We start from the raw sequence: 26,063 nt of genomic DNA on the forward strand, positions 1-26,063 counted from the left end.
GTACATGCATAGGCAAATATGAGACAATGCATCCTGTATCCACAGATCTCAGTGTGGTTGGGACTAGTACTGTCAGCATCTCCTGGAACACGTTGAAAAGGCACATTTGAGACCCCAGCCTCACCAGCTGAATTAGAAACCTGGAGTCCAAGCAGGATGGTCTCACAGTCCTTCCGGGGAGTGTGATTTATGCTTACAATGACAATGACTCATAAAATATATAGCAAGTGTACTTTGCACATGTTTAAAGGAACATATGCCCTTATGCTAAGAAATAAGATGAATATTTAGATATAATCATTAATATAAAGTAACTGCCATTCATTAGGAGCATGCAGAGGGACCCTGCTCACACTCCCTAGCATAGAAATTTTAGTTTCTAGGCACCACTGAGGAGGGCTCAACTCACACCCCAGCTGGGTGGAAAGGAGCCAAGAATGGGAGCAAGGGTGTGTAGGGAGAAAGTGTTTGTCAAAAATAGAACCCTCACTCTACCACATTGGTAAATGGTTGCTTGGTGAGGTTATGCAGTCCCTCCAAAGTAGCATAGGTCCAGTCCTGTGCTAGGCATGAGGGTTAATGAGACATCTTCTGAATAGGACCTAGACCTATACTTTCTGTGTTTGTTCTGCTCCCAACATGCTTCTGCCTGGTTAAACAGGAGATGGAATTAAAAGGAGACCTGAGGTTAACACAAAATAGCTCAACAGGTCTTCTTCCCAAGAAACTTATATTTACTTCTTACTCTGTCACTTATAGTTTCATAATAAAACATATATTAAGAGCCTTTTATATGGCAACACTCACTAAGATACTATAGAAGTTTACAGAAAGATGCAAGAACTTGCCATCGTCCATAGACAACTTATAGTTCCATCAATTTACATAAGATGAAATCAAATAAGGTCCAGAGAGTAAGCTTGTTCTGGGTTGAGTGATACTGACACTGTACATGGCAGGAAAGTAAATTGTGTGCAGTAAAAAGTTGGGTGGGAAATGTAAGTTTTCAACTGGGATTTGAAGAGCAAAAAGCAGTTTAGCAGGGAAAGCTAACATGAAGTACTTCTATACATGCAAATTCCATACCTGTCAAGTTGGGTTAATAATAACTCACTGGGAGACCATTGGGTGTGGATGTGAAATGATGAATGAGAGAAGAATTTGGAAAGCTCAAAGCATAATATATATTGATATAATATGAAGGGTCTCTGCAAAGGTCCCCTTGAGACCAAGAAAACTGCCTTGGGTCTTTGTATCCCCTAGGTTTTATCACTACTTCATCTGTGTCACCTACAGGCACAGGCACATTCACACAGGCCACCCTCTCCCCAAGTTAACATATGCAGACCTGCTCAGTGAAATCATCCACTCATTCCAAAGCTTCCGCTGGCTCCTGAATGAGGTCTAAAGTCTAAAGCCAGGCTTTTCCTCAAGCTGGGCCTATCTGACTCTCAGTGCCCATCAAAGGTGGCCCCGTTTCAAATCTAACACTGCATCGCACTGCCACTGTGGCTCAAAGGCTGAATCTATACTCCAATTACTTGTTCCCAAAGTGAACTTTCTGCCTTATATTTTCCTTGTTCATGCCTTCTCCTCAATGCCACCAAGGTAGGATTCTCCAATTTAATGCACAAGTATAGGTGCTCAGTTAAAGTTGAACTTTAAATCTGTAATGATTAACTTTGTATTAGTGCATATCTTACACAACAAACAGATGTGCTTATACTAAAAAGATAATCATATTTATCTGAATTTTATCTGACAGGTCTATACCAGAGTGTTCATCTGTTCACACCAGTTAAACTCCTTTGTTTAACTCCACTCCTCAAAACTAAAAGCTGGGGGAAGTGTAACATGTCCTTTTAGAAATAGTTCTTGGTATATTTCCAGCTTTATCTCTCTCTTCTCACAGACATGCAAACCCAGCATAACGCAGGGATATGTTTCAGTCCCAAGCACATCTTTGTCTTTCCTGTCCCTTGGTCTTGGCTTGTGCTGTTCTCTCCCTCAAGTGCTTCCCCAGCTTCCTCCCTTCCACCCCACTGGCAGCTCCTTTTCCTGTAGCACATGCATAACTTCTTGCGTATTCTCCAAATTCCTGACCTGAGTGGTTTCCCCTCCTGCTCTTTGTCATAAAACCCTGGATATCTATCTCTTAGACCTAATAATGTAATCTGTTATAATTATCTATGTAACTACCTTCCCACCTTGAAAGGGAACATCTGAGAAATGATGTTATCATTTATCTTTTCCCAGTAAGCATTTGATATGTTCTCTGTAAATTATACTGAAAAAAATAGGTTTGAATGAATGTATGAATAAATTAAGTCAAACTAATTATTATATAATCTTCCATTAAAAAAATAGAAATATACCAATATGGAGTTGCAACAAAGTATATTAACTCTATATTATGCATTTGCCAAGAGAGAAAGAAATGACTATGATTTACTATTTGATTAGATTGATTAATGCAATAGATGATAGCTTCTGAAAGGAAGTCATTCAACCCAGCAAAGTACACTTACACACATTCAATATCAATTGATTCCACTGGATACCACACACCGAATGTGCATTTCACTTTCAATTATTCATAAGACTTGAATGTATTTCAATGGAAAATATACATTTTTACTATTTATTAAAAATAGTTAAAAGATGGTTTTCAAGGTCACCATATCATAGCAGTGAGGAAGGGAGAGGGGGAGAGAGAGACAGAAGCATCAATGATGAGAGAGAATCCTTTATGGGCTGCCTCTTGTATGCCCCCCCACTGTGGACCGAGCCCACAACCCATGCATGTACCTCTGACTGAAATTGACCCTGGGACCCTTCAGTCCACAGGCCAAGACTCTATCCCCTGAGCCAAGCCAGTGATGGCAGAAATATTTTGAGAATAAAATGAGATGCAAATATGGGCAGATAACCTAAAGAGGCATTTATCCAAAGAGGAGATACAGATGTTAAATTGACACATGAAAAGATGCCCAAGATCATCAATCACCAGGAAAATATAAATTAAGACCACAATGAGATTTCACCTCACACCTGCCAAAATGACTATCATCAATAAATCAACAGGAACATGTGTTGGCAAAGATGTGGAGAAAAGGGAATCCTAATGCACTATTGGTGGAATGCTGATGGGTGCAGCCACTGAGGAGAGCAGTATGGAGCTTCTTCAAACAATTAAAAGTAGAATTACCTCATTGCCCAGCAAATCACTTCTAGATATTTATTTTTAAAATCCAAAACATTGATTTTAAAGATATGTGCATTTTTATGTTCACTGCAGCATTATTTACAATAGCCAGATATGGAAGCAACCTTAGTGTTCACCACTAGACAATTAGATTTAAAAAAAATATGATACATATATACAATGAAATGTTACTCAGCAATTAAAAAGAATGAAATCTTGTCATTTGCAAGACATGGATGTATTTAAAGAATATTATGCTAACTGAAATGAGTCAGGCAGAGAAAGACAAATACCATAAAATTTCACTTATATGTGGAATCTAAGAAACAAAATAAATAAACAAACATAACAGAAAGACACTCACAGATACAGAAAACAAATTAATAGTTACCAGATGGGAGGGCGATGGGGGAATGAGTAAAAATATGAAGAGATTAAGAAGTGAAAATTGCCAGTTATAAAAATAGCTATGGAGATGTAAAGTACAGTATAAGATTATAGTTAGTAATGTAATAACTATGTATCTTGTCAAATAGACACTATAATTATCTGGATGATTTTTAAGGAATATATACATGTCTTATCACAATGTTTTAAATCTAAAACTAATATAATATTATATGTCAACTATAATTGAAAATATATTTTTTAATTCTTTTAATAATTTAAAGAGATACTGACTATAATTTCACCTACTGTTACATTTAAGGAGGACCGCATGTTTTGGTTAGGATCATTGCCTTTCAGTATTTCATATGAGGAGAACATGATTGTAATTTCCAGTGGGGATAAACCATACTGTAAATACTGTTGGCAGATAAGGAACAAACACATAGTTACAAAAATAACAACTAGAAGCCTGATGGGAGAAGGAGGGGGCATGGCCTGCAGGGATCAGTCCACTGCAGGAGCAGCTCATACTGGTCAGCCGAGAGTAGGAGCAGCCACTTATCCTGGTCAGGTGAGCACCACTCCCACTGTGGGAGCACACTGACCACCAGAGAAAAGTTACCGCCTTGAGCATCTACCCCCTGGTGGTCAGTGCACATCATAGTGACTGGTCAACCAATTGTTTTGGCTATTCCACTGTTTGGCACTGGGCTTTCATATAGATAGATAGACAGACAGGCAGACAGACAGACAGACAGACAGATAGATAGGAGAATTAGATTGATGCAATGACTAAAAATATGTGTTCCCAGGTCTGATTCTTTGGGGGAAGGAATCTTATTTATGAAGGCTTAATTTTAAACCTAATTTATCTAAAATGTAGGTAATTTTATCTATATAAGTCAAGTTAAAAATAAACATAGTTTTGAATGACTTCCTTGTTAACAAATTTTAGAATCATGATACATCCTTCTGTCTCATAGTCAACTTTGAATCTCAAAACATCATAAAGCTAGGAATAGCTACAAATTCAATTAGTTTTGAAAGGGTAGAGGAATCTTCCTCTATTTATTAAGTATATGTTCACCACTATTAACTAACACTGCCAGTTAAAACATAAATAGTTAATAACTAATGCTATTGTTACCAGTGTACAGTATAAATGCCATTTTGTGAGTTTATAGCATTTTCTATATTTAGAATACATTAATAATCTTATTTTATCTTCATCACACACTTGTGAAACAGGCAAGATATGTATGGCTTTCACGAGTTCCCATAGGAGGAAGTACTTGTCCAAGTAGATGCAAAGTGTGAAGACCAGAGCCAGAACTGAAAGCTAGAGGTCTCCTACTTCCTCTAGGATGCTTCTCATGCAGTTCACTGGACTCCTCCTCATCCCTGACCCATTTTCTAGGTCAAGAAACTGCATTGTTTCCATGTTGGGAAATAAGTATTAGCTAGCTAGAAACAAAGACTAAAGAATGAAGAAAAATGGTAAACCTGGCTATACACATTATCTCCATGATGCTTAATATACTAAATTGATTTCTATAATGCCAAAAGCTTGATTATGGAAAAGGGAAGGCATTCCTATGTAATATAATTTGGATTTAGAAACAATTAGTCATACTTAGAAACACAAGTTCTTATATATTTTACTTTTATTCTATAATTATCCAATATATTCCCAAAGCAAGGTAGTATACTAATTGCTATGGCTATTCAAAGATACATCAAGGGCTTTATAAAATACATAATATTATATATAACATACACTGAGTGGCAAGCTTATTATGATCTCTGAATGCATAATAATCTGGCCACTCAATGTATATCCTGTATAATAAAAGGCTAATATGCAAATTGTCCGCTTGAGCAGGAGTTTGACCAGCAGGCAAGCTGGCCACTGACCTTTCTCCTGGCCAGACTGGCTGGAACCCACCCATGCACAAATTCATGCACCAGACCTTTAATATATATAGAAGTGACCAGATTATTATGCTTTCAGATATCATAATAATCTGACCACTCAATGTATAATATAAATATCAGTAATATGCAAATAAAATTAAATATAAAATGGCATTATTTTTAAAGGACTTCTGTTTTTGTTTTTGGTAATACCTCAGTCTGAGTAACTAGACCGCGCCAGGGGCATGCAGCTGTCTCCGTGCTTCTGACTCTAAAGGGAGGCCTGAGTGAGGCTGGGGTCATTCTCAGGGAACAGCCCAAGAAAGGGGCTGCAGAGGAGGAGTTCTTGTTACTCACAGAGCAAAGCTGGTATTAGCAAGGGGGTGGTTTGCATTTTCTGAAATCCAGAGGTGAAGAAATGGAAACAATTTCTAACTATAATTTTTAAGTAATATATTAGCAGATCACATTGCAAACAGGAAACCCTGATATTTATTTTTTTCCAATCATACTGAATGGGTCACAATGCAAACAGGACACATCCAGTATTTATTTTTCCAATTGTATTGAATACTTTGTGGAAGAAAACTGTGTCTGAAAATATATATAAAGTATTAACTATAATATCACCAATACTGATGAAAAGAGGAGAAAGTAAATGATGGTACAACATATCTACTTCAAATTCCCATTGAACTATACCAGAAAACTAGCAGAAAATAGACACTCAAGAATCATAGCTGATGTTGGCCTAAAATCTTTGCTTCCTCACCATTTACAGGAAATTGATTTTCTGTGATGGGAATAAGCTCAGTATTGCAGGCTCTCTAAAGTTAAAGACCACTGTGCATTTTCATGCAATTGTTTTTAAACTATCAGAGTACTTACTCTTTCCTGAAATTAATTGTTACCACGAACCAAACATTTTTTGTCCATATTTACAGTATTGATGTTCCTTAGATCATATATTTTCTTCTCTTTCATTTGCTGTGGAATTATCCAAATTACATTGGTAGGGGGAAAAGCACCAGATGTTTTTTGGTTTGTTTTTGACACTGTACTGGTTTTGATGGAAATAAATGTGTGTTCTTAAATAGCCTTGTCCTTGGGGAGCAGAAATGAACAGTTGAGCAGCAGCTCAGGCCTGATGCCAAATACTGCAGTCTAAAAGTCAAAACCACCAGAAATGCATCGAAGTCCTATTAATTCTGCCATAGCCATGGGTTTGGATTTTAACAGTTGGAAATTGGAAGTGCATTTGTCTTTGAGTGAAATAGAATAAATCACCTTTCTTTCCACGTGACTTGCAAGACTTATGCTCCACATAAGTAAAGGAAGCATCTGTACCTTGAATGTTGACCACTCCCGATTTTGTAAAATATAGTATCTGTCTGGTAATCCTATCTAATAAAGAGGGAATATGCAAATTGACCATCACACCATCACAAAGATGGCTGTGCCCACAGCGGAGGTAGGGGTTTTCATAACACAAGATGCAAGATGGCTGCACCCACAGCAGAGGTGGGATTTCCGTAACACATGATGGCTACACCCACAGCAGAGGCCAAGTTCCCATAACAAGTCTTAACAAGCAATCAGCAGGGACCTGAGGCTGCAGGGTGCTGGGCCAGGGCAGGCGACCTGAGTCTGCATCCTCTGCCTGATGGGGCTTGATAGGGGACCTCAGGTCATGCTTCCCACTCTAGAACCAGGCCAGGGGACATCAGGCCAAGCCCCCCTCCTGGTGGGGCTTGACGGGGGACCTCAAGGTGTGCCTCTCACCCTGGTATTGGATCAAGGGACCTCAGGCAGCACCTTCCATCCTTGTGCCAGGCCGGGGGACCTGAGGGTGCATTGGGGGACCTGAAGCTGTGCCCCTCACCCTGTGGGGCTTGATGGGGGAACTGAGGCTGCACCCCCATCTGGCGCTGGGCCAGGAAACCTGAGGCTGACCTCCTTCCCCCACCCAGGAGGGCTTGACAAGGGTGGGGCTGGTTGGGTCTGAATCTTGCCAGTGGGGTTGGGGCCAGCTGGGCCTGGGTCTCACACAATTTTGAGGCACTGTGGGTGGGTAGGGACTTGACTCTGCGTCCTGTGGTACACCCCAGACTCTAACAGGAGAAAAATTTTCATATATATTTTACTAATTTTCTTTCATCTCTGACACTTCTATTACAGAGAAAGGACAAATAACAATATTAAAATGTTTCCTCTAATTAATCCCCTTTTAATGTGCATGAATTTTGTGCATCAGGCCACTGGTAATGTAATAATTCTATGAAATACTTCACTGCCATTGTTTTATGATTAAAAAAAAAATGTCCACACATTCCCCTAAAATTGACCTTGTGGAATACACAGTTTCAATATCCGATTACAGTTACAAAGTAAGCAGAGGTGTTTGTGCAAGGCTAGAGCAGGAGTGGGGAAGAGGGAGGGAGGTTGATGGGTAATTGATGAACTGATTTTGACAGAGAATTTCTTGAAAGAGCTATGAAATTCAGAGATCTTTTTCAGACATATTTCTTCTTATTCAAACTATTGCTTGGGACATCTATTGACAAGTCATGTCAATTCTACAATAATGAATAAACTATCAAAAGTCTAAAAAGAAAAAAAAAATGCAGGGACCTTAAAAGTCTATCTTAATCTCATTAATTAAAAAAAAAAAAAAAAAAAAAAAAAAAAAAACATGGAAGAAAACAACTCCCAACACCGTGACCATCAGGACAACAAAAGCATGTCAAGACTAAAAGGAAGAATGAGCACTGCCTCAGAGGGACAGAGACCAAAGTGAGCTTGGTGGTCTTAGTGGAACACAAGCTGAGTGGTAGTGTACAAGGGCATATAGAACAGTAATATTAAATAAGATGTTAGAATAGCTATAGCAATGCTCAGCATGTGGAAAATAGCCAATTAACACCCAATTTTGTCAGATTAGTTAGACTGTAATTAGAGTGCTAGTCCAGGTTTTAGTCTCAGAAATTGAATCATAATACAAAAACATGAATGTCTACTATAGAGCAGCACTCATACTTAAAAGATAAGTAGAAAATTAGACACTAAGAAATAATAAGAAATTTATTTTAAAGCCAAATAAATGCCTGGGTTGTATGGAAGTATTGATTTTTACACATATAATGGGTTCAATAAAAAGAAAAAAATTCTAAGAAAGGTAGCTTCTCAGTATAAAGGTAGCTGCTCAGTATAAAGGTAGCTGTTCACACCAAATAACTCAGGTGTGACAAGAATGGATGTGAAGAAGAGGAAGAGAATGAAAAGGTAAATCATTAAAATAAAAAGGCTGATGTAGATAGTAGAAGGGTTTAAACCAATCATTGGAGAGACATCTCAGCACTCATCTGGGCTACCTCCTAGCTGTGAGGTTCTGAGGAGAGCGTATGCACCTGCATGTCAGGCACTGTATATCCATTCATGTAACTATCCCTTGCAAACACCAAACTAAGTATGGGTTTCCACCATTTCACTCAAGAGAAAAGTGCCATGTAGGAAAGGAAGAAATACCACACTCAGATGCACATGTTTCAGGTGGAAGGGGCAGGTTTGGGTCCGGAGCTGTGTGACTTCAGAGCCTCTATGTTCTCATCCCCATCTCTTGATAGAGAACTCAGCAGACCTTCTAGAAGAAAACAGTCTGATGTCTCCCTAAACATGCATGTTGCCTGGCTTAGCAGCAACAAAACCCCTAAGAGGAAGCCATTTTCAGAGCCAGTAGCTTTCCACTTCGATTTATGTCATCATAAAGCTCAATGAGTAGTGTTTCCTTTCCTAATTAAGCCAAACAAACTATTTCATGTCTCCCAGTAGGGAGGTGTGACAGGGTATTGTCTCTTATTCCCAACCTGTTGCTCTGTTTTAGGAAACTGAAGCCGAGAGGGTGACCTCTGGCAGGCACAGCCCTTCCTTTTGGCCAGGATGTGGGCCCCTGAGGGATGAGAGAAGAAGCTATTGTGATGGAGAAGGAAGGATCCAGCACACTCACCAAGTACATGCTGTTTTAGCCCCAAGGACTGTCACAAAGTGTGTGAGTTTTTAATATTAATTTAAAGTATTTTCAAATCACAAGCTTCTAGTTATAAAATAAATAAGTTAAGTAGATAATTTTAGTAAATTTCCACTGGAAGAAATGGTTACTAGACTTACATTGATGATCACATGAGGTATACAATTGTCAAACCACTATGTTGTACCCTAAAATTAATATAATATTATATGTCAAAATTATTTTAATACAAATAATAAAAAGCATTTTAAATCATATTTTGAGGATTATTTAATGACATGAAGATGGTCACAATATAAGGTAAAATATAAAAAATCCAGGATACTAAATTTTAAATGAGTAAACCAATACACACAATGTACATATATGTACATTTATTTCTCATTTGTGTAATGAATATACATGTATATGTTTATAAGCTAACAATTAGTATATAAGGTAACAATTAGTGCTCCCCAAGAATGAATACTCACTTTAACAGCTGATTCTATTCCATTTTGGGGGAATACTATATATAAATATAAATATATATATATATATTAATATATATATATTAATATATATATATTAATATATATATACACACACACACATATACACACATATAAATCGTATCCCTCTTTTATTAGATAGAATATGCAAATTAACAATCACTCCACTCCACAAACCATGTCCACAAGTCACACTCACTTGCCAATCAGAACGAGTATGCAAATAAACACAACCAAGATGGCTATAGCCACAGAGAGAAGGAGGGAGACATTTCCTGGTAATGGAGGAAGCCAAGCTTTCCAACTGCCTTTGTTGCCTAAGCCTCCATTCCAGGCTACAAAGTTTCAATTGTAGAAGGTAAATAAATTCCAGATACCAGGGCCTCCGCTTGGGTCACTGGAGGGCATTGCCAGTCTGCACACCACCATAGGCCCCTTGCTCAGGCTGCCCCATGACCCAAGGAAACCCCCACCCTGATCCTGGACACCCTTCAGGGCAAACCAGCTGGCCCCCACTTGTGCACCAAGCCTCTATCCTATCTAATAAAAGAGTAACATGCAGATTGACCATCACTCCAACATATAATATGACTGCTCCCATGTAGTCAAAGATCCTGCCCCTATGTGGACACAAGATGGCCAGCAGGGGAGGGCAGTTGGGAGGGACCAGGACTGCAAGGGAAGGCAGTTGTGGGTGATTAGGCAAGTAGGGGATGGCAGTTGGGAGGCACCAGGCCTGTAAGGGAGGGCAGTTGAGAGGGACCAGGCCTGCAAGGGAGGGCAGTTGAAGACAATCAATCCTGCAGGGGAGGGCAGTTAGGGGTGACCAGGCCAGCAGAGGAGGGAAGTTGGGGGCAACCAGGAAGCCAGGCAGTCAAGCAGTTAGGAGCCAGCAGTCCTGGAATGTGGAGGGATGTCCTAGATTAGAGATGGTGCTGGGTGGGCTGAGGAACAACCCCTCAAATTTTGTGCAATATATATATATATTGAGAGAGAAAAAATATAACATTTAAAAATAAAGGCCCTGCTGAAACCGGTTTGGCTCAGTGGTAGAGCATCGGTCTGCGGACTGAAAGGTCCCAGGTTCGATTCCGGTCAAGGGCATGTACATTGGTTGCGGGCACATCCCTGGTAGGGGGTGTGCAAGAGGCAGCTGGTCGATGTTTCTCTCTCATTGATATTTCTAACTCTCTCTCTCTCTCCTTTCCTCCTCTCTGTAAAATATCAATAAAATATATTAAAAAATAAATAAATATATAAAGGCCATGATATCAAAATGTCAAAATTTATTACCAGGAATTCAATTATAGCTATTTCATGTTTCCTATTTATTTAATTTATAAACATGATAACAAAATGTATATATTTTAGTAGTTATTTAACAAGGATTTCTCCCAAATTCATAATAATAATGTTCATATTAATGTGCACATATTTCCCACTCTTCTGAAGAATTCTTACCTCTTTCACTGCTGTTTTGGGATGAAAAATAAAATCATCCTCTACATAACTTGTTTTTACTATAAGCACTTGGGATATGAAAACTTTGAGGGCTTAAAAAATTAAACTATACTTAATAAAATTCTGCTAGAGAAAAGTAAATAGAACTATTAACCTGATTATTCAGACACTGAACTTTGTGGTGGCTTCTGTGGCTGGGCATGGAGCACAGGTGAGCAGAGCACTGGGCCGGTAAGTGGTCCAACATGAACGATGACCGCATGCAGGTTGAGGGGCATTGCTTCCTCTTTTCTGGTAAAGAAGATGAACCACAGAACGCCTTTCTGGCCCACTTCCTCAGAAATTCCTGTTCCAGCACCTACCGCACACATCAGAAAAGCTTGATGTTTACGCTACTGAAGGCCCAGAATGGTGAGGACACCTTGTTTTTCCACTGGGGATGGGCCCCAACTCTGGGGAAACCACAAACTCCAGCAGGACAATAGGATTGGAGCAGGCCAAGAGTCTGGGAGAAATGCAGAAACTCTGTGCATAATATGGCCTCCAAGCACATCTCCAGCTCTGTAATCCCAAGATTTTTGCATAGACCTGACCAAGGTCAGATGCCTACCCCATCATTCTTGCCTTCCATGGACTCTATGTGTACAGCTAGAAGCTTTCATCACAACTTTCACTGTTTTCATGGCGGGAGCGAGCTTAGATGAGCTGTGTGCTGACTGTGTGTGGTGATTTTGTTGTGCTACTCTCCCAATGGACAAAAACTATGCAAGGTGTTTATGGCTGGCATATTGGGGTACTATGACTTGTGTGTTCAATGAATAACAGAAATTAAACTTCAATCTCTTCACTTGACCTTGCTCAAGAAGAAAAGGTAACTTCAGGCCAGCAGGCAAAAGAAGAGAGCATTTGCTGAGGACAGGAGAGCCAACAGGACATCTGAAATTACTCAGTGGAAGCCAACATTTTATATCCCTGCTGTAACTCTATCCTGTCTTTAATAAGCAATAGCCTTCTTTCTATCTGAGTGACAGACATATGGGGTTGTTACTATAGTTCTCAGCAACTTAGAAATGGAAAAATCAACCCACATGGTGGGGGAAGGAGGTGGAAAAGGAAGTAGGGGTTTCTCAAGTGGCTAATGGATCAGAACATGGCCACAAGAGCCTGTTGAATTTCTTATTAAGAGCTATAAGACTAATGCTCAGTGAAGTCAAGGTAACTGACTCAAGGTCGCTATCTGGAAGGGGCAGGCCATGGGGTCTGTGAGCTCTGTCTTTCCTCTCTGTCTGTATGCTTGTCTGTGATGACCTGGCCCTCTGACCTTGCTCCTGCTCTTGCAGTCTTCTTATCGTTCATTTGTCTTCTTGGACCTGCAGTTCCCCTTTGCCAAGGGAGGGGAGATGCTGACATAGTTCACTTTGGCTAGGGCAGCTGCCCTAATTGCGACTTGGCTCTGTCTCCATTCTCACCAACAGCCTGCTGGAAGGCTCCTACAGACTCTACTTGAAAAGCCAAAGTATTTTACCCACAGGGTGGCACCAGGAAGCCACCATTCTGCTGTCCTCCTTCCAGAGAGTGGCAGAGGACACTGCTGTGTGATTTAATAGCACCATTTCCACTAGTGTCCCAGGGCGCCATTCATTTGAGAAGCGTCTGCACACAATGCTAATATTGGCAAGACCTCTGAAAAGCTAACTCAGGTACTAAATCATGCCAAATGAGCAAGTCAAATCCACACAGGACTCCCAAGGTAACTCTCGGAGAGAAAAGTAAAGGTTATGTCAGTGACTGAGACAGAAAGCAACCCAATGCCCTTTCAGGGAAAAATAATTGAGACATATAAAATCTTGCCCAGCCAGCATGGCACAGTGGTTGAACATTGATCTATGAACCAGGAGGTCAAGGTTCAATTCCCGGTTAGGGCACATGCCCGGGTTATGGCTCGATCCCCAGTGTGTGTGTGTGTGTGTGTGTGTGTGTGTGTGTGTGTGTGTGTGGAGGAGTGGGGCATGCAGAAGGCAGCCTATCAATGATTCTCCCTCATCACTGATGGTTCTGTTCCTCTCTTCCTCTCCCTTCCTTTCTGAAATCAATAAAAATACATTTTTTAAAAGACATAAAGCCTTAAAATTGATTTCTTCATAAAAGTCTCCATATGCCTCAGGCCTTCCTGTATTCTCTTCATCCCTGCCTTCAGACCCTTGCCCCCTTTAGTGGCCCTGTCCTCCTTTGCAGCTTGCATTTCTGTCTTCCTGCCTCTTCTCCCTTCCTAATGGGAGCTCATACCTGACTCCCTTCAATGGACAGTGGTGCTAGTTTGGCCTTAGCTATAGAGAGGTTCCACATGTTGCTCCCAACCAGGCATCTGTCTGCCATCTTCACCCACGTGAGGAAAAGAGAAAGATAAACTGATATCATGTGGCAGGCGGAGGACCTCAGTTCCCGTCACCCAACACCTGGAGACAGGATGCTGGCTTCCATGACCTGTCTCCATGTCAGCTTCAGGGTCCCACCAAGCCTACCCTTCAGGAGGCGCTCTAACACACTGTCATTTTGCTCTGCACCTCAAAATATAACAGGAATTAGTGACAGCATTATATTTAAATTGTTGAAATGCTGTCTTTCCAATGGGCCAGGATTCTTAGAGCTTAGAAAAAAAAAAAATTTTTTTTTCCTGAAAGTATACCATTTCATTGCCAGTGACTATTTTCCTAAAAATAAATTATTGTACTATACTTTGTACAACATCCCATGAAAGTTCACAACAAATGTCAAGTCTTTTCAATTTCTATCCCTAACTTAATGATTTTTACAGTTTCCCATGTTGAAGTTTTCTTTCAAAGTGGCCTTTTCCATCATCCTCACAATTAATTTTCCGTCATGGATGAAATGATTCTTCCTTTTTCAAATGTCTGTCTGTGGGGAGGGGGGACGATAGTTGCTTAGGGCATCACCAGGGCCTTTCTCTCTGTCTTTCCTGTGCCAGTCCAAAGCTCAGCCCACCACAGCACACACCACCCAGCCGGTCCAACAGCGAGAGTGGCTCTCAGCTCCTCCTCAGCTTCCATGGGGGGAAAGGGAGCTTTGGGATATGGTCAGTGCAGTCCAGCCTTTGACCTCAGAGGCTTACAATCTGGTGGGAAAGCAAATGTGAGTGTAAATCCAACAGCAGAAAGAACCAGGAAGAAAGAGGTGAAGGCGGTAGTGCTGAGTACAGAAAAGTGAACCTGTGGATTCCAAATGGGCATGGTACCATATAGGAACAGTGTGTGGTGTTAGGCATGCTATCCAGGTGATGTGGGAGGCCCTGCGAAGAAGTAATCTTTTTAAGTCTGCATCAACTTCAAAGCAGGGAGAGCTTGTATTAACAACTGCAAAGAGGGGTTGAGCTTGGTTTTGGTGAAGAATAGGCATCATACACACTGGTGATGCTGAGCATTGCCATTTGTGCTTATTTCTATGTCCATCTTTCCATACAGAGGCAGCTGGGGACCTGTGTTAATACTCCCACAATGCAGATGATGCTAAGCAGTTCCAGCTGCTTCTTCCTTTCTTGTGCTTCCTCTGTACAGGCCAAGCCTAATCCCACATCACATTTTTGCAGATATTTTTTAAAGATCAAGAGAATTTCCTTACTTACCCTTTCCTTCCAACTACCTCAGGGAAGATTTGTTCCCAAGTTCTCCCTCAACACTTATTTGAAAATTGAATATAAAAATTACTTTCTGCCCAGTAAATTGAGCCATTCATGTGCAGGAAGAATAGGCTTATGTCTGTCACACCTGCTACAAAACAAACAGAAACTACACTAACAAACTCCAGGAAGCAGGATCTGTCTTAGCTCTGTCTGGAGCATCCCCTCAAAGCCCTGGCCACACACTCTTTCCTGTCCCGCTCACTCTCCTGATAGACTCCTACAGACTGATCAGCGTCTCATCCATACCATTTGTGACCTTCAACACACAGCCCTGCTCTCTGCTCCCTGACGTGATTCAGAATTCACAGTGAGACTCTCCTGCAGGGACAGGTGAAGACAGCCCATGCCCTGTTAGCTCATGAGGGACGTGCTTCATGCTCAGTCCCTTGTCCCCCTCACACATCAGATGTAGACACGGGTCCAGTTCTGCACAGCAAGGCACCGTCCTTCCCCAGCAACACCCAGGGAGGCCAGGAGAATAACAGGTTTCTCCCTTCCTCATCTTTCCTTGATCTGAGTGCTCTCTTCCTCCCAGTACTGGACAGACATTTCTCCCACCTCCCTGTTTTCTCCCTTTTGTACTCCCTGCTCTTCAGGGGTGTTCCCTCCCTACTTCAGTCTGCACCACTAGGGATTTTCCTTTTCACTCTCCAACAAACCCAATGGGTAAACTATTAGCATGCAGAAGGAAAGACAGTTCCTTGTGCATGACCTTTCTGGACCTTGACATCATCCTGGCCTGGTCCTGCCTGAGAATCTCGGACCCTGCAGGGAAGCCACTTAGCTTCATTCAGCAGTGCCTTTCTGAGGGAGAAGAAAACACAGAAGCAGAAAAAAGATGTATTTGACTTGGAAGCTTGGCATGTGCAGCCTGCTCCCAGGAGGTGGCCAGAGCCACCTGATCTCAGTGGCTGTGACAGTTCTCAGAATCTTAGGCTACATGAAACAAATATGTTTATCTTCATAAAATCTGCCACCTTGGATTAATGCTTTTTAAAAAAGTGAGATTTATTTTATTTTATTTTATTATTTTATTTTGTTTTATTTTATTTTAGGGAGAGTGGAAGAGGGAAAAGACAGAGAAAAACATCCACGTGAGAGAAACACATCAATAGTTGCCTCCTGTACATGCCCCAACCAGAGCCTGTGCCAGAGAGGAACTTGCAGCCGAGATATGTAACCTTCATTGGAATTGGACCTAGAATCCTTCGGTCTACAAGCCGATGCACAGAGCCAAACTAGTGAGGGTGTTTGTTTATTTTTTTCTTCATTCATTCCCCTCTCCCAAGAAATTTGTAAAAAGTGTTGAGAAAAGTGAGAGATGTTTAAAAATATATTTTGTTTTAACTTGCTAACTATAAGTGGTAAGTAGAGTTGAAATTGCCAAGTAAAAATGGACTCAGTAGTCTGGAAAAAAGTTTCAATCTCTTCACTTTTTTTGAAGAGCAAAATCAACATTTAAAAAAATAGGTATGGTTTCTATAAACTGTAGAATATTTGAAAGTGAAGGGTTTTTTTGTTTTTTGTTTTTTATGGAAGGAAAAACTCAAAAGGTATTCCTGAGATATATTAGAAATATTTTATTTTGAAAGAGAAAGAGATATGAGGCAAAGTTTACAAATTAGAATGTGTTAATTTGGAGAATTTAGGGAGGATAGTGTGACAAAAAGACGATATAAGAAGGAGAAGAGTGAAGAGAGTTTCCCTTCATAAATACAAGAGTCAAAGTGAGTAAAAGAGTCTGTTGACAGTGTTGGACTTCCCAGGAACCATGGTCCTGCTCCCTGGATTATAGACTGACTGTCTCCATACGCAAGGAGGCTCAAGTGAGACACATCACACAGGAGCAGAAAACAGGACTGAGCCATTCCTGGCCTCGCATACATCTTGGGGAGGCTTGAAGGGGAAATCAAGGCATTGTGTGAAAGGACAGAGGGAGTGGGCTGAGTCTTTCATTTGGGAACCCCTTGAATTCTGTAGACCCCTTATCGCTCCTAGGGATGAAGTCTTTGTCAGTGTAAAGATTCTAATTGTAAATCCAGTTGCTCCATTTGCTTTTTCTGGTAGCCAACAATGCATGGAAAGCAATTCCAGGGGCTGGAACTTGTAAAGTCCTTCCCATGGCAGCCGCTGTTGATTAGCTTGGGTCACTAACACAATACTAGAGCTGCCACCACTATTTGGAATAAGTAAAAGGGAGAGACGGTAAGAGATCAAGGTAAAAGAGAAAACTGAGACAACAAGCTAAGCAGTCTACCAGGTAAAGCTTCGACTCTCACCAGTTCCAGCTGGTCAGTTTGCTTCAGACCTGATGGAGCCTGGAGGCAGCCATGTCCAGTTGTTCAGAGCTGGGCTCCTGCGCTCACAACCCGAGGTAAGTAAGCATAACTGGCTCTAGGCTTTAGATTAGTAAATGTGATTTAGGTTCTTACTGACTCAAATGAGAACTGTATATAAACATGTTTATAAATTTCTAAATATGTTTTAATCAGGATTATGGCACATCAGTTTTAAACAAAACAACAGTCTGTGCAATTCAGTCCATGTCCTGTTTACAGACTCACAGATGTGAAGCCATATGAGCGATAAATGATGAAGCAAAGTAGGCAAATCATACTTCAACACTGGCTGTTTTGAGACTTTTGTTTAGATTATTAGCATTCATGTTTTAAACAGAGCAATGAATTCTGTTGTCTGGATATTTAAGGGCCTCAATGTCTAGACCATATTCCTTCTTGCCTTCAACTAAGGTTTCACACATAAACCTCTGCTTACACAGTAGGAAATATGGATGAATGAGCGGCCTGGGTGTGAAAGCAACAGGCAAGTGGGAGGAGAGGGGTTGTGTCAAAATGAATGGTATGTGCTTCACTGGGGAGTCAGCTGCTATACTGACCCCTATAAGTGTGATAAAATATTCATATTTTAATAGGCAACATTAATAATCTAGGAGTTTTAAGATAAAAAGTCCTGATATTAAATAGAAAAACTATTTATTATTCTTATACTAGAGACATGGTGCATGAAACTCATGCACGTGTAGGGTCTCTAGGCCTGACTTGCAGTCAGGGCCAATTGGGGCCTTCCTTCCCCAGCTGCTAGCTGCTGGCCAGGACCTTCCTTCATTCCATGCTAACCCTGGTGGTCAGTGCATGTCATGGGAGCAATCAGACTCCCAGTCTCCCAGTCAAACTCCCAAGGGGAGAGAGAGAGAGAGAGAGGGAGAGAGAGAGAGAGAGAGAGAGAGAGAGAGAGAGAGAGAGAGAGAGAGAGAGAGAGAGAGAGAATTATTTACTTTCTACAAATAGACCACCCAAGAACTATCCATGGGTTATCAGTTTGGGACTTCTGATCTGAGCCATCTATATTTCCAATGTAAATACCTTTTTATTTTTATTTTATTTTTATTGTTTTGTATCTTTTGTAGTATCTGGTGCCATAAAACAATGGGCCTTTGAATGTGTATGGAATAAATTAACAGAAGATACCAATGGATGTGATGGCACTGAGAGTGAAAGGCACTGGTGCATGGGCAGGTAGCTAGTTTCAGGGCAGATAAAGGTCACTACAGGTTCTGTCTACTGCCTTGACCTCTATGCCACCACTGAAGGATTTAGAGATAAAAAGGCAGAGAAAGAGGATTGCAGACATTCATTGGGCTGTGGATCTAAGGCCATTCAGAAACCAGAGCTTCAATGTGAGTGCTTGTTTCCCTGCATGCAGTGGGAAGGCTTAAAGAAAGGTGCTGGTGATGATAAATATAGTATCAACTCACATTTTTGTACTATGAACTGTATACCAGCCATCTGGTAAAAACTACAGTTCTATCTTCTTATTCTGTCCTCACAAACCTTTCAGGCATTTCATCATTATAGAAGAAACTGTGGCAATGACTGATGAGGAAAGTATTCCAAAATCATGCAGCTAAGCAGCAGCCACTACATCTTGCCTTTAATTCTCAAATCCACCATGTGAGATGTGTATTATTCTGAATGGTTTTCAGATATGGGGGTGGGGAGAGATCTCAGACTGCACACCTGGAACATGAAAGCATGCACTATGCTTTGTTAAATTGAGATTCAAACCCTGGTCTGTTTGTTGTGGTGAAAATGGCCTCTTTTGTGGTGTGCAGAGAAAGAAATTGCAAAGGGCACAGGAGGGAGAAGTTTAAAGGTACGGGGAGACTTATTGGGGTGAAGGGAAATAATAACCCTCAGGGGTATAAAGGGTGAGCAGGCTCTTTGTAGCCATGGCCCTTAAATTCCTGATAATCCTCCCTATATATTCTTGGTCTTTGGAAACAAGAGACCTCTTTTAAATTACCCAATCTACTTCGTGATTTTTCCTTTCCCTTGTGCTCTGTCCTTTCCCTAAACAATATCTTTCCTAACCCTTCCAGGCTCAAGCCCTCATCTTATCTGATACCTTTCCCAGGCCAGGCTCCACCTTTTCTATGCCATCTTGGCTCCTACATATCCAACAGTTCTTCTGAGTCCTGGTTTCTACTGTTCCTGACACTGGCAAAAGGATTTTCCCTACTACTGCCCCCCACAAACCCCTAGTAGGCTGGCAGTTACCCAGAGAGACCCTTTTCCCTAGGGATTGCTGGAGGATTGCCCCAGGATTAAGTCAGAGATGGGAAGGATGCTGGGATCACCAGAGGTTTATGAATACTGTACTTCCTAGTGAAACAAGCTTAATGTCCTATTCAAGTCCCTGGTAAATTAGGCTTAATATCCAATTCAGTTTCCTAGTTCATTATGCTGAATGTGTGATTCCCTTTGCTCCCTTCCTTTAATAATAACTAGCTAACTACCTGTGCTAATGCCAGCATGATCACCTCAGTGTCCTTGATGTTCCTGCAGAAAACCAAAGGTGTCTTGGTCTCACAGACTGCCCTTTCACTGAGAATTCTCTTCCTCCCTGACTTATTTAGGTATTTGTTCAAGTATTATTTCCTCAGACAGACCTTATTTAAAAACATTATCTAAAATAGAGTCCCTGAACTAACTGGGGTTTAATTCTCATTTTATTGGTTGCTTAGAGTTCTCTGAAATTATCTTATGCTACAAAAGCCCATGTTTACCCCTCCTTGTGATGTAAGTCCCAGCAGGGCAGGGTATTGCCAGTTTTGCAGCTGTGTCCGAGCAGTTAGAACAGTGTCTGAACTGAACACACTTCTTTACATGAAGGCTGAATGACTTCAAGGATGCAGGTATATTCTTTCATATTTGGCATGCATTTTAATGTTTCCACAGCCAAACATAGGAGAACACTTGTATTTTGAAATACACTATAAAGAAGTACTATGGGTAATACAGATGTAGGGAAAGGACTGTCTGGTTAGATTCCAGCTACCCAAATAAAAGGAAGAAAAGAGTGACAAACCTTGGAGCAAAAAAAAACATAAGCTGTGGATGTTAGGAGAGATTTTAATTCTTAAAAAATGCAGGCAGAGCCAATGACTTGAAGTTCAATGACAGAGGGGGTTTGTTTTTCATGAAAGACAAGCAAATGTCATTTTCCTTTCATCTTTTCTCAACTTGGAAAAATAATATGACAGATGGAGGGGAGCCCTGAGGATGAGGAGGTGAGGCTAGTGGCCTTGCAGGGGTCAGGAGCCATGTCTTCCCGCAGAGCAGATGTAAGGGAGGGAGCACACTGCTCTCCGAATGGGAGCTTCAGGTGAAGTCAATGTTGTATTTAGTGACCTCCAGGAGAGAGGGGGACAGAGCTTGTTCAATTTCATGTAGAAGGATGGCCCCTGACACCTAGCATTTCCGTCCTGAAGTGTCTTCATGGTGATCAGATTCAGGACCCTGAGTCTGACTCTCCATCATGTTCACCCCTCTTCACCTTTGCAGTAAATGAAAACTCTCTGGATAAACAGGTAAGGAGGCTTCCCTTTGAGAGCTTCGTGTGACAAGAACGATGTAAACAAAGCCACTACTACCATAGCAAGCTTCCGAGGATGGCAGGAAGTATGTCATTGCCCTCAGTAACCAGGGCTGTGAGGGGGGTGTGGTCACCAGAGTGAACATAGTGGTAAGGGCATATGGCTCTGCCTTCATTCTCTCTGGCTCTCATTTCTAGGCTCCATCCTCCCCATTTCTGAAATGGAAGGTTGGATGAGACCTAAGAAGTTCTATGCTCTATTTCCAGTTTTAAATCCAATAATCCTAAGTTAATAATGGTCATTGAAGTAGTTGAAAATTGCCAGTTAAGTAATAATTTGTAGGTATAGTGTTCTTAGCTACTTGAGACACTCCCTTTTATTTCAACTTTGAAGGCTAATATTTATTTTAGAGAAATTTTGGTGTTAAAGAATTCTGCTCATGTTTGGCATTTTCTTCCTGTTTAGTGGTATTTAGAAATGTGAGGATGCATAGGAAACATGCTCTGAAATATATCCTGATATATTTATTGCTATTATGATTGTTATAGTTACTTAGTCATTAATCAGTCATACAGTAATGAAAACAATTAGCCTTTTTCTTTATTAAGAATTTTAGATGAAACTCTAGTAAAAATTATCTTACTCTTTATTTCAAACTATGGCTGAGGATAGGGCAGATAAAGACAAGAATCATGTTTCTTCAATTTGGATAACAGTGCCAGTATTCCCAAAGTACTGCCTCCCTGGAACACCGGTGTGGAACTGTCCAGTGCTGAACCAGCCACTGGCACCTTCACCAGGGCAGTATCTGGGACTCACTTCCCCTCTCTAGGGCTCGGTTTACTTTTCCCCACATGCAGATGATAAGATCTACCTCATAATTTTATTTTAAAGATTCAATGGAATAATGCCTATAAAGTATTATCTGCTATATATTTACATAATTTCTCTTTGTACACTTGTGTGATTTCTATTCTTGAAATCTAAAGACATAATTAAGGATGTGTTCCAAATATCATCTCACCATGAGGCCATCTCCAATCACCCAAAAGAATCTGTTAAATATATAGATAAATTTTCAAAAGATTTATCAAATTTAATGATTACTATTTGTTTAATTATTTTATATTTTAAGTTGAGGGTGAGCATAGGCCAGTAGATTATTAGCTCTTTTTGACCTGGACAGTGAGCATTTGTTTTTGTTGTTTCTGAATTTGTGAGATTTTTTTTTTTTCTCTTTTAAGCATAGAAGTTTCTTTTATGTAAAAAAAACATCAAAAGGAAAATGAACAGATGATAATGCCTGTATATTGGCACTCACATGATTAATACCTTTTTTAATTTATTGATATCTACTCTGTTCAATAAATCGTTAAAGAATTGCTGAGTGCTCGGTAAGTGCTAGTCATCTCCAGGGGTTTTTCCCTGTGGTTCCTCTTAGTGTGTATGTGTGCAAGGGCCATGTCTACCTCACTATTGTAGATGCCAGAGTTTACAGTTTCTTTCTTCTAAATCCCAGCACATCATTACTCTCTCCTACCTCACCTCAAGCCCTCTCCTACCTAGCATAGGAGACTGATTTGAAGTATGCTGACTGAATTTTAATTTCAGCTTTATTCATTTACCAGTTCAATGAACTTAGTAAACATATTGGTCTCTCTCCAACATAAGTGTATAATGTGAATTAGACTGTGTACTTTGCAGGATTGTTAAAATAATTTGAAATAAATTAATGTATTATGGGTTCAGTTCACAAAAGTGATTATCAGCTCACCATTGCTCTAAGAGACAGAAAACTTTTAGCCTCTTTTATATTCTAAACATCATTTTCTCATTGATCTCATATTTTATCTGATCCTGCTGTTTTGTTTATCATTGTATGTATATTTCCTTGTTGCATTGTATATAGTTATTTCTGAAACTGGTAAGTTATAGTATAAGAAAATATATAGCAAACACATAAAATAAAATAATAGAGATAACCCTTTGGTCACAAGTTTCCCAAGCCCTGCATTCTCCAGTTGTAAAATCTATCAAGAAATTAAATAATTTATAAATCCCAAGGCACCAACAAAATGAGAAATGTAAAATTCAACACATGGCCTGCCAGTGAATAGGCAATAATAATTTCAGTCGTTTATGTCAATAGCTTACCATTTATACCTAATTACCATGCTTCAAAATTCAATTATGTATATCATTAGGTGTATGTCAAATTAACTCTGTTGTAAGTTTTAATTGATTATGTCACTATTCTCTACACCTGCATGCTCAGTGTTTATAGTGTGTTACTTATGTACCATGGTCGATTGCCTCAATCTAACAAAAAAAAAAAAAATTGCCAAAGGCAGCAAACCCTGGGAAATATGTGATATCTTCCATTGAAGAGTTTATTGTTATGGTATGAGAGGGACCCTACTATTGACAAGTTTTTCCCACTGTACCTTTGTTTTTCTTTCATTCCCATGGTGGGAATAACAGTTGTCTTCTTCTTCTTCTTCTTCTTCTTCATACATTTTATTGTTGTTGTTGTTGTTTTTCTTTTTCAGAGAGGAAGGAACAGGGAGAGCTAGAAACATCAATGAGAGAGAAACATCGACCTCCTACATAGCCCCCACCGGGTTTGTGCCTGCAACCAAGACACATGCCCTTGACCAGAATTGAACCCAGGACCTTCCAGTCCACAGGCCAACGCTCTATTCACTGAGCCAAACCAGTTCTGGCTCCTTTTCTTAATTAGCTTAGGAGACCCAAACTTGGTTCAAACAGAATGGCTTTGGGAAATAGTAGACATTAATTTAAAGCTCTGCCATTTACTTGGTATGTGATCTTGAGACAATTTCTTAACTGATTCTTCAAAAACCAATTTTAATATCTACTTCATGGGCTATTTTTTAAAAATAGACAACATCTGTGAAGAATAAGAGCCCTATATATTAGACAGCAGAATGACCAGTTGCTATGATGCGCACTGACTAAGAGAATTAGACATTCTATGCAGGAACTGGCCCCAGCCCACAGGCACCATGCCAGCCAAGGTGGGTGGTAGCAGAGTCACCCCAATCACCCTGCTGGTCACCTCACAGATAGGCCTGATTGCTGGACAAGCCTAGGGACCCTACCCATGAATGAATTTTGTGTATCAGGCCTCTAGTATTGTATGTTTGTTGAGGTCTAAATAAGTTTTAGTCTCCTCTCTTTTTCTGCGTGTGTGTGTGTGTGTGGAGGGGGGGTTAATTTTTTATTGTTTAAAGTATTACATATGTCTCCATTTTTTGCCATTAATTTCTCCCCAGCCACACCTACCTCCAGCATAAGCTCTCACCCCCCTAGTGTCTGTATCCATTTGTTATGCTTATATCAATGCATACAAATCCTTTGGTTGATCTCTTACCCCTATCCCCTTCCTTGCCTTCCTTCAGAAGTTTCTGAAGTTGGATGGTCTGTTTGATGCTTCTATGTCTCTGGATCTATTTTTTGTTCCCCAGTTTATGTTGTACATTAAATTCCACAAATGAGTGACATCATGTGATACTTATCTTTCTCCAGTGGGCTTATTGTGCTTAGCATAATGCTCTCCAAATCTATCCATGCTATTGCAAATGGTAAGAATTCCTTTTTGTTATTATTATTATAACAGCATAGTATTCCATTGTATAGATGTACCGCATTTTTTTTTAATCAACAGATCTGATGGGCACTTAGATCAGTGTTAGGCAAACTGTAGCTCATGAGCCACATGCGGCTCTTTTGCCCCTTGAGTGTGGCACTTACACAAAATACCAAAGCCTGGGCAAGTCTATTTTAAAGAAGTGGCTTTAGAAGAAGTTTAAGTTTAAAAATTTTGGCTCTTGCCTGGACCGGTTTGGCTCAGTGGATAGAGCGTCAGCCTGTGGACTGAAAAGTCTCAGGTTTGATTCCAGTTGAGGGCATGTACCTTGGTTGCGGGCACATCCCCAGTAGGGGGTGTGCAAGAGGTAGCTGATCAATGATTCTCTCTCATCGATGTTTCTAACTCTCTATCCCTCTCTCTTCCTCTCTGTGAAAAATCAATAAAATATATTTTTTAAAAAATTTTGGGGCTCTTAAAATAAATTTCAATCATTGTACTGTTGATATTTGGGTCTGCTGACTAATGAGTTTGCTGACCACTGACATAAGCTATTTCCGAACCTTAGCTATTATAAATTGTGCTGGTATAAACATAGGGTGGATATGTCCTTTCTGACTGGTGTCTTATTTCTTGAGATATATTCCTAGAAGTGGGATTACTGGGTCAAATGGGAGTTTCATTTTTAATTTTTTGAGGAGACTCCATACTGTTTTCCACAGTAGCTGCATCAGTCTGAATTCCCACCAGCAGTATAGGAAGGTTCCTTTTTCTCCACATCCTCGCCAGCACTTCTTTGACAATTTGTTGATGATACCTACTGTGACAGGTGTGATATGTATCATTTTGTCATTTTTATTTTCATCTCTGGGATGTTTAGTGACTTTGAGCATGTTTTCATATGTCTCCTGGCCTTCTGTATGTCCCTTTCAAAAATGTCTATTAAAGTCCTTTGCCATTTTTTTATTGGATTATTTATCTTCCCTTTGTTAAGATGTATGAGTTCCCTATAAGTTTTGGTGATTATGCCTTTATCAAATACAACATGGGCGAATATGTTCTCCCATGAAGTGGGCTTTCTTTTTTGTTGTTGATGGTTTCTTTTGCTCTCCATAAGCTTTTTATTTTTTAATAAATCTTTATTGTTCAGATTATTACAATTGTTCCTCTCCTCCCACCCTCCCCCCATATAGCTCGCCAACACTTGGTTCCCAACCCACTCTCTGCCCTTACCCCACACACACACACTGTCCTCATCCATAGGGGTACGGTTTTTGTTCAGTCTCTTCCCACACCCCCCACATCCCTTTCCCCCTGAGAATTGTTAGTCCATTCCCTTTCTATGCCCTTGATTCTATTATATTCTCCAGTTTAT

General features: G+C 40.3%; 1 protein-coding gene across 1 annotated transcript in view; it reads right to left on the bottom strand.

The window, feature by feature from the left end:
• CNTNAP5 (contactin associated protein family member 5) overlaps positions 1-26,063 on the bottom strand; it is a 777,625-nt gene that overhangs the window by 633,933 nt on the left and 117,629 nt on the right. The window lies entirely within an intron of this gene.

Source organism: Pipistrellus kuhlii, unplaced genomic scaffold, assembly GCF_014108245.1.
Source record: "Pipistrellus kuhlii isolate mPipKuh1 unplaced genomic scaffold, mPipKuh1.p scaffold_m20_p_7, whole genome shotgun sequence".
Classification (NCBI taxonomy): Eukaryota; Metazoa; Chordata; class Mammalia; order Chiroptera; family Vespertilionidae; genus Pipistrellus; species Pipistrellus kuhlii.